The sequence below is a fragment of the Marmota monax genome, unplaced genomic scaffold (genome assembly GCF_021218885.2).
Source record: "Marmota monax isolate L192 unplaced genomic scaffold, Marmota_monax_Labrador192_F-V1.1 WCK01_AAM20220418_F8-fsc00117, whole genome shotgun sequence".
NCBI classification, from domain to species: Eukaryota; Metazoa; Chordata; class Mammalia; order Rodentia; family Sciuridae; genus Marmota; species Marmota monax.
The window spans coordinates 1,055,523-1,068,395 of NW_026693023.1; the positions used below are offsets into that span (position 1 = coordinate 1,055,523).

The 12,873-nt window shown below is 36.6% G+C and overlaps 1 pseudogene; it reads right to left on the reverse strand.

Annotated features, from left to right (window-relative positions):
• The window catches only part of LOC124098474 (citrate synthase, mitochondrial-like), a 33,859-nt pseudogene that overhangs the window by 20,507 nt on the left and 479 nt on the right, over window positions 1-12,873 (reverse strand).

A 12,873-nucleotide genomic window follows, 5' to 3' on the forward strand; every position in this document is an offset into this window, starting at 1 on the left:
AAAAAAAAGCCAAGGGTAGGACCACAGTGCTCAGGCCAGATGTGGAAATCTGAAAGCCAGCTTGCTGCTTCTGGCATTTGACTCTGTTGGTCTTTCATTTGATAGTAATACCACTCGGCAGTGTTTTCTGGTATTGCTGTGTAAAATTAGAAACCCTGCCCTGACAGCCTCACAAACAGCCTGACCCTTCTCTCCTCCCTCTGCTTACCTCTGCTTTGGCATAGGAACTGGCTATTCTGACTGTATGAGTAAATGGAAGGAAGTGGAAGTGTGTCAGGTCAACTAAATAAATGGTGCTATGTTAGAAGGCTACAGAAACTGTATGTGTAAACCTTTCCTCACTGTGACCAAAATACCTGATTTAAACAACCTAAAGGGGGAAAATTTCATTTTGGCTCATGGTTTCAGTCTGTGGTTGACTGGCTCCATTCTTCTGGGCCTCAGATGAGGCAGAATATCGTGGTGAAAGGAAATAGCAGAGGGAGCTCAGCTCTAGGCAGCTGGAGAGAGACTGAAGGGGAAGGAAGGGACGAGAAATACTGTTTCAGGCAAGTCCCTGTGACCATAACTTCCTCTAACCATAACTCACCTTCTGCAGTTTACACTGCCCTAAACTTTTTAAAAAATGAATTGATTATAGTGAATAATTGTTTTGCATTGAGTAGAATAATGATTTAAGATTTAACAAGTAAGAGACTTGGCTGGCCCAGTGATGATCTGGTGGTGGTTATGAGTATTCACAATGTGTCTGACATTACTCCTTATATTATCTGATTTCACAATATTCTATTGAACTAGGCACATTATTTTTTGTTGTATAATGAGGAAATGAGGCAGGGGTAAATTCTTTATCCAAACTTATACACCATCTATGCAAGCAGAACTGAAATGAGCCTAGGCTGGTAAGCTTCAAAACCCCATGTAAAACATGCTGTAGAAGAGCTCAGCCTAGTTAAAATTTGAATTTTCAAATGCCTAGGAAAATTTGAGACCTAGTGAACATTTGAGTTAGGTAAATTTTGAAAATATTAGACACATGATTATTTTATCATTTCTTATTTTTCGGCAGCCCTGATTGCCTAAACCAAGGGGTTCATGTGCCTGTTGCTGTGGACCGAATGCTTGTGTCCCCTCAACTTCACATGCTGAATTGAATTGCCAATGTGATGGTATTGGAAAGTGAGTCCTTTGGGTGGAGCCCTTACAAATAGGATTAGTTCCCTTGTAGGAGGACATAAAAACGCTAGCTAGCTCTTTTTCCACTGTGTGAGGATGGATGCAATGAAGGGTCAAAAATGGCAACCCAGAAAAGGATTTTCACCACAACTTGACATTGTTGGCAGCCTGATCTTGGATTTCCAGTCTCCATAACTGTAAGAAATTACTTTCTGTTCTTTATAAGCTGCCCAATTTATGGTAGTTTGCTATAGCAGTTTGGATCAAGATACCTATCCTATAACCCAGCAAAGTCCATAAATATCCTGTTGTCACTTTAGGCTTCTGGAGAAAAGTCACTAATGTACCTTGCATTGTCTTTCTCCATGCAAGATGCATGTGAGAATAAGAGAGCAGTTTAATGACAGGGAGAGAAGGCAATCAAAAATCAAAGGAAGGACCCACTTGAATCAAAGTGTGAAATATGATATATCAAGAACTATGTAATGTTTTGAACAACCAACAATAAAAAATTTAAAAAAAAATCAAAGGAAGGTAAGAACAAAGAACTGTGAAGGGACCTATGAAAAATAGAGACAAGAATGATATCACTGCCTGACGCCCTAAGGGAAGCTGACAATTGGCACGATATTTTTCGTGCCTTTTAACACAATGGAAAAAACATGACCTTGTTTTATTTATGAAGCAACTGAATATTCTCACTCTAAAATGAGGTTTCAAGACCCTTGTTTGTATTAGATTAGAGGAAAGCAATCTTTTCATAAGTTTTTAAGTACTCAATGTTTTTAGCCATTCAGATTTTTCTTTGCGAATGTATTAAAACTATTAACTTTCCATGACACCCATGAATTTGCAGAAATGGAGAAATATATCACCCAATTTAAGGTATGAAATATATCCCACTTCCTTTAGTCTTTCTTTTTAATTATCTTTTTCTGAACTTAAATTATATAGCTGTCTATCATAGTGTGCAAATAAAAATTCCTACCGTGACACAATCAAAATAAGATATTTGGGTACATAACTAAATTGCATGTTTATCTTGAATATATCTGATTCATTGCCTTACAAAGGACTTATTTAATTTTTGGATATAAAAAAAGCACTGATTTCATGCTGCTTTGGTGAGCACTGATTCCAAGTACATGAAAAAATGTTCAGAATAGGCCAAAGTATAGACAGAAGATTTGTGGCTCCTTAGGGCTGAGAAGTAAGGAGTTGGGAGAAATGGGGATTGACAGCTCATTGGTAAGGGATGAAAAGTTTCTAAAATAAAATTGTAGCAATGCTGGTGAACCATTCCTTTTTCACTTCCCTTTAAAGCCCAGCAGATTTACACATGGCAGTACCTGTAAGTATTGGCATAGCAAGCTCACACGTTTGCATTCAGTTATAGTGGTGAGACCTGCTATTGTTTATATCTTCTGTTTTGCAAAGTTGGAATGTGGCCAGTGATTTCAAATGCATACACAAAGTGAAACGTTTTCTGGTGTAATTAACAAGTGAGAATGTAAATGACTGGTGCTCTGTATCTAATTTTAGCTCAACCGTCAAATCATCTTTTAAAACTAGGAACTACAACATAAAGAAGGAACTTATATTTAAATAACAATGCTCCATCTGTAGAAAATCAAACCCAATTACAGTAACCCTTTATTTTCTCCATGTCCTCATTTTTGAAAGTCAAGAGGATAATGACTTACCATCTTTTTTTCTCCTGCTTGCAGTTGTGCAATGAATAAGTAAATGCACACACACAAAAAGATACACTAAAGAAGATCACACATGTGAGGGAAAATAACAGTGTGTCTAGCATGTGGTGGGTATGTGATAAATAAATGATACAGTAGTTTCTTAATAAATAGAAGGGGGTTGTTTCCTGCTAAATAGAAAGCAGGCTTCAGCTTGAAGCTTTTCACTAATGCATAATTACTATTTCATTATATGAGCTATTCAGGATATAATTAGTGATTTTCAGTAGTTAGACCTTTGCATATTGAGGTAATGGCTGGAGGACAGAATGTAAAAAGGAGATGATCTATTCTTTGTTAGGATTCTCACTTTGTTAACATTCATGGGTAAAGGAATATTCCATCTATTTGGTGGGTGTTGGTGTTTTTCACCTTTCACTCTGATCTCCTTTGAGAACTGTCAGGAAATTTTTTAAATTTTCACTTTTCTCCTTTGAGATCCACAAATCAAGTTGTAGAAGTAGTGTCCTGGGAGACAAAGACACTTTTCAACTTAGCAACACCGCCTTCAAGCTGATTTGAGAGAGGTGTTGAGGGCCCAGATACCATGCCAAATTGCTTTGACCTGCAATAGTAATGGTACACAGAGAGATTAGAGAATTCAGAGAAAACATGAAGCACAGCAAGCCATTCCTGCAATTTCATTAAATGTCCCCGTAGTGGGAAAGCATCTAACAATACACTCCTCCAGTTAGGAGTAAGGAAAATCCAAATCACCTTTAGGGGAGCCTTGAAGACAGACACAAGGTCAGTAGCCTTCCTAAAATCAGATAATGGTGGCCTTGTTGGATGCATTAGAAGATACGAGCTGACCTCTTTTGGGTGAGACGTATCATTCGTTCATTCACAAATTTTATTCTTCCATTTAGCTTAATAAACTGTGAGTGTTAATTATGTGCCAGACTCTGTGTAGATAGTGGAGATAGAGATGGAGATGCTGAAGTAGAGATGGAGAAGGAGAAAAGAAAATATTGAGTTATTGTTATTTCTAATCATCCCCCACCTCCTAAGAATCAGCAGCCTAGGTTGTTATTGGCCAAAGTTAATAGTGAGAAGGGTCAAAGTTGCAATAAACAGAGAACAAGGAGAAATAGTGGGAATATATCAGAAAAAAAGCTTTATTGGAAAATGAAAAAGAATAGCCTTGGGAAAGGGAAGTAGTGAGGGAGAGAGAAAAGCTTGTATAAACTGAATCTCCTGGAAACTAATTTTAAAGATCCCAGTGAGGGCTTTTGTGATTACTTCTGCAACTGTGAAATTAGAAAAAGAAAGCCTGAGAGGGGAAAAACTGACAAAGAGTTTGAATTAGTGACTCCTTCTTTTTGAATTTTCTTTTTGGTTAAATTTATTTATTTTAATATTTGTTTTTTAGTTATAGTTGGACATAATACCTTTATTTTATTTATTTATATATGATGCTGAGTATCGAACCCAGTGCCTCACACATGCTAGGCAAGCGCTCTACCACTGAGCCATAACCCCAACCCCTTAAATTTATTTTTTAATTGGCAAAAGCATTAAGACAAAGTAAGAGTGTACACAGTAAAAACATCTCTTTCCTAATCTATCACATAGTTCCTCTTCCTTAAGGTACCTATTGTTTTTTGTTTGTCGTTTCAGGGGTATTTTGTGCAATTAAAAGCAAATATAGGGGCTGTGGTTGTGGAGCACTCGCCTAGCACACTTGAGGCACTGGGTTTTATCCTCAGCACCACATAAAAAATAAACAAATAAAGGTATTTTTAGAAAGCAAATATAAATATATAATATTCCCTTTCTTTTTATGCAAAGACATATAGAGGAAAGACATTGAAAATCTTCTGAGATTAGAATTACAATTTTGTGGGAAATGCTTGGTTTGACACTGAATATAATCAGATAAATATTCAAAGTTAGGGGCTGGGGATACTGTAGCTCAGTGGTGGAGCTTACTGAACACATGCAAGGCCCTGGGTTTAATTCCTAGCACAGAAGAGGAAGAGGAGGAGGAGGAGGAGATTTTTTTAAAAAAAATATTCTAATTTGTTAATTTGTTATATATGACAGCAGAAGGGAGGAGATTTTTTAAAATTTATTTTGAGACAGAGTTGCTAAATTGCAAAGGCTGGACTTAAAATTGTAATCCTCTTGCCTTAGCCTCTTGAGTTGCTGGAATTATAGACATGCACCACCCTGCCACCTCCTCTATTGAGTATTAACAAGAAACACAAATCTTTCACACATTGTTGCTACTCTTATTTGTCCACCCACACAACTCTTCCTCAGACCTCCTTGTCCCTGTGTTCTACTCCTTCTTGTTTTCAGCTGTTGACCAAACAGCCCAACCATTTGCCACTGTCTATGAGACTGCATAGTCTTACCTTAGCCCACCTTTCTTTGGCACAAATTAGATGACCAGGCAACAGCAACCAAAGCCCTGTTCATTGGGAAAATTTCTCTTCACACTGGTGGTCAGAGTCTTCTCTGGTCAATAATATGATGTTATCAATACAGTGGACCAAGGTGTTATTCTATAGAATGTCTAGAAAATTAAGTTCCCTCTGGGTTATATTTTGACATACTGTACAATAGTTAACAATACTACTGTGGCAAGACAGTAAATGTATAGTCTGGCCCAAGTGAATCTTTCTCATCTGTCTTACTGATAGAGATGGAAAATAGGGCATGTTACAGCTCATTGGCCACACCACTTCATATACCAGAGGCATTATTAATCAGATCTAACAAAGATACAATACCTGTCACTGCAGGTGCAATTTGGGCTACAATTTGGGATAGTTTTTGTTGCCATATTCCAAGATATAATTTTTGTAGGAGAATTGGAAAGTTAAAGGAATTGGACCATTAATCCCTGTATCCTCCAGGTCTTTAAGAATACAATGAAATCTCTTTCATTCCTCTCTGGGATATAATATAAATCATAATTAATTATAATTATGATTAAAGTCACATCATTGGGGAAGAAGAAGCTACTGCTTTCCCTTTACCATTTTTTATAAAGTATAAAGTTTACCCTACAAACCAAGTAACTAAGGTAGGTATTTTGCCAACTATTAAGTATATGTGATCCAACAATATATTCATACATAAATACATGTACATATTTGCAAGACACAAAAACAAATTAATTATATACAAAATACACAAAGAATGGGATGGGGTTGTGGCTCAGCGGTAGAGCGCTCGCCTTGCACATGCGAGACCCTGGGTTCAATCCTCAGCACCACATAAAAAAAAAATAAGTGAAATAAAGGTGTTGTGTCCAACTGCAACTAAAAAAAATACACAAAGAATGAATTATGTTTTTTATACACTAGGATGGACAATAAGCAATACGAAGTACTGGGGGCTGGGTTGTGAGTCAGCGGTAGAGCATTTGCCTACCTTGTTCGATTGTGAGGCACTGGGTTCGATTCTCAGCACTGCATATAAATAAATAAAATAAAGGTCCATTGAAAACTAAAATATCATTTTTTTTTAAAAAAAGAAAAGGAATATCAAGTACTGGCAAGGACATGGAAGAATTGCTGGTGGAAACATAAAATGAAACAACTACTTTGGAGAGCAATTTGGTAGTTTCTTAAAGAGTTAAACATATACTTTCTATATGATTTAGTCATTTTATTTCCAGATATTTATCTAAGAAAAATGAAAGAAAATGTACATACAATACTTGAACACAATAGTTTTCCTTTTTTTTCTGTGCTGGGGATTAAACCCTGGGCCTCGCATGGGCTCGGCAAAGTGTCTGCCATACCACTGAGCCATATCCCCAGCCTTAGTAACCTTATTTTTATAGTCAAAGACTGGATACAACCTAATTGACCACCAATAGATGAAAAAATGAATGAATTTAGTAAGTTCATACACTGGAATACTATTTAACAATAAGGACTGGATTATTGATGCACATGACAATATAGATGAATTTCAAAAGAATTATGCTGATTAAAAATAGCCACATGAAAAAAGAGTACATAGTTTTTGTATTAACTTTTATATGAAATTCTAGAAAATGCAAACTTACCTATAAGTGAAAAATTGTCCAGTGATTGAGAATGGGAGAGAGTATAAGGATGGTTATCAGAGAGGAAGAAAACTTTTTCAGGGGGTGGATACATTTATTGTTTTGCCTGTAGTAAAAGTTTGGTGGTTATATACATAATCAAAACTTATCACATTGTACACTTAATATAGGTACAGTTTTTTGAATGTTACTTATGTATCAACAAAATAATTAAAACCTGCATGTCTTTTGACTAAGAAACTTCAGTGGGTAATATATGTGTAAAATACATTTATTATAGATAGCATGGTTGACATTGTGAAAGCTGAAAACAATGCAATGTCCATTATAAGAGATTAGTTGAATAAAATTTTGATGTCATCATAAAATGGAGCACTAAAGTCATTAAAAATAATTTCTACAGAGAAAGACTTGTAAGATACTTTAAATATAAATAGTAACTTGTTTGCTGGTGAGGATATAAAATGGTGTGTCGACTGTGAATAATGGTTTGGCAGTCCCTCAAAAAATTTAAACTCTTAGGTATTTACCTAAGAGAACTGAAAATATATGTCCTTGCAAAAACTTGAACATGAATATTCATAGCAGCATTATTCATAGTAACAAAAAAAGTGGAAACAACTCAAATGATAAATGGATAAACAAAAAAATGTATTCATAAAATGGATTATCATTCATTCAGGCATAAAAAGGGATGAAGTACTGGTGCATTCTGGTTAATGTACATTAACCAAGAAACATTATGCTGCATGAAGGAAGCTAGACATAGAAGGCCATATTTTGTATGACTCCATTGATATGAAATGTTCAGAATAGGAAAATCCTAAAGATGGAAAATAAATTAGTGGCTTACATAGTTTGGGGGAAAGGAGGAATTGGGACTAACTACCAATAGGTACAGGGTTTCATTTGGGTGGGATAAAAATATTCTGCATAATGTGGTGATGTTTGTACAACTTAATGAACTTGAGTGTACACTTTCAAATAGTGAATTATATATTATGTGCAGTATGTTTCAATTTTTTTAAAAAGTTATTTAAAAAAAAAACCTGTGGGTAGTAAAAGGTGTAAAGATTTAAAAAGTAATTAGGATATAGAATAAATGGGTGTGATAGAATACTATTTTGTTTAAAAATCATATGCATACATTAATATGTATTCACAGTGAACAGTCTTCCAAATTTATTTACATGCATGTTCATGTAAATAAATGCATATGCATGTAAATAAATTTGGAAGACTGTTCACTGAACTGAGGAGTGAGTAGGAGAAACTGAGGCATGAGATAAGGAGAAACCTTATTTTATAAATAATACATTTTAGTGCTACTTGAATTTATTTATTTATTTTTTAAAAATTTTAATTAATTTTTATATATACAGTGAAATGCATTACAATTCTTATTACATCTACAGAGCACAATTTTTCATATCTCTGGTTGTATACAAAGTATATTCACACCAATTCCTGTCTTCATATATGTATTTGAATTTTTTAAACAAGCATATTTTGTAATGAAGTAAAATTAATGACTTTTAAATGATTTAAGAAATGTATTAAAAGAGTTCACTATTAAATATGTTGCATAGAAAATCTTTTTAAAATCCTTTAAAGTGAAAATCACTATTTTTTATAAAAATTTCTCCGATATAAGGGGGGTGACTCAAAATGGGATAGGGAGGAAGAGCATGAGAAGAAGACTACCATAAATAGGGAAGAGAGGTGGGAGGGAAAAAGAGGGAGAAGGGGAGTTGCACGGAAGATGGAAGGAGAACCTCATTGTTATACGGAATACATATATGATGTTGTAATGAGAAAAAGAAAAAAAAAGTGTGTCACATTAGATTGGATAGAGAGAAAGGATGGGAGAGGAGGGGAGGAGTAGTGAGGATAGGAAGGGCAGCAGAATAGAGTAGACAATATGATTGATGTATGTACATTCCATGTATGTATTATATGTCAAAATGCATTCTACTGTCATGTATGACTAAAATAAATAAATAAATAAATAAATAAATAAATAAAGACAACTAATAGCCAGAGAAAAAAATTTGGGTTTTTGTACATTGAAAGAAATAATTTTTCCCTTAATATATAGGATGTATATAATAGGTAGGAGATATTTGTATACTGATTTTTTAAAATAATAGGCTCAAATATTGTTAATTGAAACAATCTATTTTTCATTTTACAGAAAAATCTGAAGTCTGAATCATAAGTTAACAGTATAGGGCTCATAATATGTCCATCTCAACAATGGGTTCTGGGAATTAAGGATCCACACAAATTCAGGTAAGAAGTTTATTTTTGTTTTTGGTACTAGGGATTAAACTGAGTTCTATCCTCAGTCCTTTTTATTTTTTTATTTTGCAACATGGTCTTGCCAAGTTGCTTAGGGTCACCTGATCCTCCTGTCTCAGATTCCTGAGTTGCTGGGATTATAGGTGTGGGCCACTGCACAGGTAGGACCCAGGTAGGAGTTTGGAATTTTTTAAAACATATTTTTAGTTGTAGATGGACACAATACCTTTATTTTATTTGTATGTGGTGCCGGGGATCAAACCCAGTGCCTCGTGCATGCTAGGCAAGTGGTCTACCACTGAGCCACAACCTCAGCCCCAGGAGTTTGGAATTTTGAGGGAAGAAGGGACATGGTAGGAATAGCTCAACTTTTCTCAAAGAAAAGGTGGTAGAGCATGCAGAGTCCCTAAAAGCTGTACAAATGGGCTTCTAACACAAACACTGTACTATAAGCTCTTGGGAAAGGTTCAGGAAAAGGACATTGATAAATAAGAGGACAATTTAACTTTTTAAGTTTATTTTAGTTGATATATAAAAATATAAAAATTATGCCTATTAAAGGGGTACCATGTAATGTTTCAATACATGTGTACATTGTATAATATTTAGGTTAAACATGTCAATCTTCTCAAACACATATTTCTTTTGGGAAAACTTTCAACAACTGCTTTTGCTGGATTTCTGAAATGTATAGTACATTCTTGTTAACTATGATCACTCTACTGTGAAGTAGCATACCAGAACTCTTGTTCCTATCTAACTGTAACTTAATTCCCGTTGACCAGCTTTCCTCCATTCCCTGGCCTGCACATTCTCCCTGGCCTCTGGTAACTGATACTACTCTCAACTTCTATGAGATCTACTTTTTTAGGTTCTGCATATGAGTGACATCATGTAGCACTTTTCTGTGCCTGGCTTATTTCACTTAATGATTTCCACTTCTATTCATGTTCTTTAAATGATAGGATTTTGTCCTTTTCTTATGGCTGAGTAGTGTTCCATTGTGTTGAGGGGGCATTTTCCTGTGGCAGAGGATGAGGAGGGAAGCTTACTATTTGAATGACACCAACCCTAGGACCTGATATTCAGAAGAGACCATGTTCAATCTTGAATCATTACCCTGTTCAAAAAGAGATGCCAGGGAAGGGGGAAGGAAAAAAAGAGAGAGAGAGAGAGAGAGAGAGAGAGAGAGAGAGATGCAAGTACCTGTGGGATAGACCTTGAAGATATGCTGGTCATTCCTGAGCCTCTGTTCTATGCCCTGTAGCATGTTGGTGGCAGGAAAGGGTGGGCAGGTCAGAGGCTTATCGGCTGTGAAAGTAAAGAGTTTAGTTCACATTAAGCACTGATAAAACCACATGACTGAGAAAGATCACAATCAGACAGAACTGCTGAAATAAGTCTGTTTTAGACAGCTTTTGGGTCACTCTGACCAAAAGACCTGGCAAGAACAATTAAAGGAGGAAAAGTTTATTTCAGCTCATGGTTTCAGAAGTCTCAGTCCACCATCAGATGACTCCCTGCCTCGGGTCTTGAGATGAAGCAGAACCTCATGGTGAAAGAGTATAACAGAGGAAAACAGCTCAGACATGGCAACCAGGAAGCAGGGAGAGCTCCATACACCAGGGACAAAATATAAACCCCAAAGGCATGCCCCCAATGACCTACTACCTATAGCCACACTCTTCCTGCCTGTAGTTATCACTTAGTTAATCCATATCAGTAGATTAATCCACTGATTAGTTTACAGCTATCATAGTCTAACCATTTCATCTCTGAAAATTCTTGCATTAACTCACATGAGTTCTGGGGGGACTCCTCATATGTAAACCATAGCAAAGTGTCTAGTAGGGACTAAGAGGGAAGGTCCACAGCATCCTCAGCTTGAGGTATAGTTAATATGGAAAGTCTGAAATAAGGTTAGTATTAAAGTGGTAGAAAATAGAGCACTCCAAGACCTTAATTTTAATGGGATGATTTTTAAAAGAGAACTCAAAGACTGGGTGCCAGTCACAACAAATGTCATGCTTTGATTATCTAGTAGCATTACAAAATTGCTGAAGCATGTTAACCTAACAAATAGGTCTTTCGAGAAGGTATTTGTGTGGATGGGAGAGGGTCACAAGGCTTGGCACAGCTGACAATTCAATACGATTCCCATGGGAACAGGGACAGAGTCCTGTCTTCTGTTTTTCTGAGCCCTGTAAAGCAGAAGCAAAATCTCTAGATTGTAGATTCCCTGCAACCTGCTTTAACCCAGGGAAAGAGGAGCAGTTGCTCATAATAGAGAAGGTACGAGGCCAATCCTAATCCACAACACATGTATCAGGCCTACTCATCCTACAGTTGATGAGCAACTTATACCAGGAAGGGGAATGGAACTGGTTCCAACTTTTATTGTTTTGGTATTGGGAATTGAATCCAGGGGTACTTAACCACTGAGTTACATTCCCAGCTAAATTGCTGAGGCTGGTTTTGAACTTGCAATCCTCAGATATAACTTTATTTTAAGTCTTTAAAGGCCCCCTGAAACAAGAACAAAAGTATATTTTTTATTTTAGCATTCTTGTTTTCTGGTAGTCATTTTCTCCCCAGTCTTCATTTTTTACCTTGGTTTAGAGTCCATACACATCATCAGACCATCTGTGCTTGTGGATTTGGGCTTCTCTAAAGGGAGACCTAGGACTTGACTCCAGATGAACTATCAGGTACACCTAGAGCCTGTGACACCCCATCAGGATCATGTATGTGTTCATCTTTATCAGACCATGGTACTAGAGTAGTTTCCACTCTGAGTATCTACATCAGGCAAAGGATTCTTGGTCTTGCCCTGATATAAAAGGAAATTGGACACAATTTTGTACAGTTGAACAATCAGCTTGAATATGGCAATGTTAGGCAGATGTTTCACAGCAAACTTTTGTTGACAGGTAAATCATGGATTTGTCTTTGCTAGCACTGCATGGCCGTAGCTTGGTACAATCAGTCCTGAGTGGGGTATGTTCCAAGAGTTGTCTTGGGACTTTTCGTCTCCTGTATTTTTGCTCACTGCCTTCTGTAATTGTTAGCCAGGCAAGCACTTCCTGATTTGCCTGTCCATGTTGAGGCCCTATCTGCCTATTCATGGCGGCTGCAAAAAAAACAGTTAAAGGTCTAAAAGGGCACTGCTCACAAAATGACTGTTATGGGTGCTTCCATTGCTGGTCACTATGGGTGGTGAGGTGAACTGAGCATAAGTGTAGCCTAACATCTTGGTGAATTTGTGGGATCAGGCCAGCTGAGAGCCAATAGCCCAATACTGCAATGCTCCTGGTAGAGATTTCAGTAGATCTTTGTTGTAGCACACAAGGTAGCTTCGTGACCAGATCCATTAAATCTTAAAAACCCAGCTCCAAGTACTTGGCTTGGTTGATCCCTTCTACATATGTTTAGGCAAGATTACCCTTACAATTGCAGACTGTAATGGCTGTACAGAGCTGAGACACAAGGTATAAGTTGTTAGGAAAGTTGCTAGCATGGTGACCACATGAGAAGGCAGAGCTGCCCTCTTTGCCACTCTTAAAAACAAAACAAAAACAACTTTTCTTTTTGAGATGAGGTCTTGTTATGTTTCCCAGG